The 1,041-nt window shown below is 26.5% G+C and overlaps 1 non-coding gene across 1 annotated transcript; it reads right to left on the bottom strand.

The window, feature by feature from the left end:
- Window positions 1-531: 531 nt before the first annotated feature.
- On the bottom strand, window positions 532-725 carry LOC114923905. Its single transcript, XR_003810731.1, has one exon. It is a non-coding gene; the product is annotated as a U2 spliceosomal RNA (small nuclear RNA).
- Window positions 726-1,041: the final 316 nt, after the last annotated feature.

The raw sequence follows: 1,041 nt of genomic DNA, 5'->3' as shown, positions 1-1,041 counted from the left end.
CATATAGTCACATTCAAACGTAACAGTCTAGCATAAAATTATACATTTTATTTTTATTTCACATGAACATATTACGGGTACAAGATGTTAAAAATTAATCAGGTAACTAGATGATCATAACATGATTTTACACAACATTTTTTTCTCATTACTCATTAGACTCTATCGATATGTCATAAAATTAGACAAAACAGCAAAAGTTTACTTGAAAACATTTTAGCTACAAAGTATTATAAAATAAAATTTAACGATTCACATGTAATTTTGACTCCCATAATAACATAAGAACGGAAAAGGAAACTCTAATAACTGAGAGTTGCACCACACAAGAGTATACTTAATTTTAAAATAGAGAAAAGTAAAGAGACTGAATCAAATATATTTTTCTGTTACAACATAAGAGCAAACATTATGAGTCCTTAATAAAGGTTGTATTCTACTTCTGTAACATTAACTAATATAACTAATAATTAAACAATACATAACGTTAACTTCTTTAACAGCAGTTAAGCCATTAGGCCTAAAATAAAGTGTAGGTGTGCCACTATTTTCGAATGTGCAATGAAAAAGTAACACTTAGAATAGGCACAAGCAAGCTCGTTTACCATATTCTCCCATAAAAAAATAGTTGTGACATTAATTGAGACCTATTGGACTCATATGAGCTGTCACACTGATAAGAACAGATACTACACAAGTTCATAGCCAAAAGGCCGAGAAGGTATGACCTACTTCAGTTAATTACTTTTTCTTACCTAAATGTCTACATATATATTACTCCAATTTTTATTTATTTCTTTTTTTACTCTGTTTTTCAATATTTTGTATGTGTAATTAATTTTTTACATAAGAACTTATGTATTTTTTAACACCACTTATGTTTTATATTCTTTAATATTTTTCCGTATGTTACCATATATGCTAAAACGTAACGTATATTATATATAACTCTCCTATCTATTATGTAACATATAATATATAACATATAATTAACGCAACATAATATTCATAGAATGTAACGTATATTATATTTTATAATTA

This window comes from Protobothrops mucrosquamatus, unplaced genomic scaffold, assembly GCF_001527695.2.
Source record: "Protobothrops mucrosquamatus isolate PMUCROS unplaced genomic scaffold, P.Mucros_1.0 scaffold50336, whole genome shotgun sequence".
NCBI lineage: Eukaryota > Metazoa > Chordata > Lepidosauria > Squamata > Viperidae > Protobothrops > Protobothrops mucrosquamatus.
The sequence above is the reverse complement of the archived record's forward strand: the minus strand, read 5'-3'. Positions and strand labels throughout refer to the sequence as shown.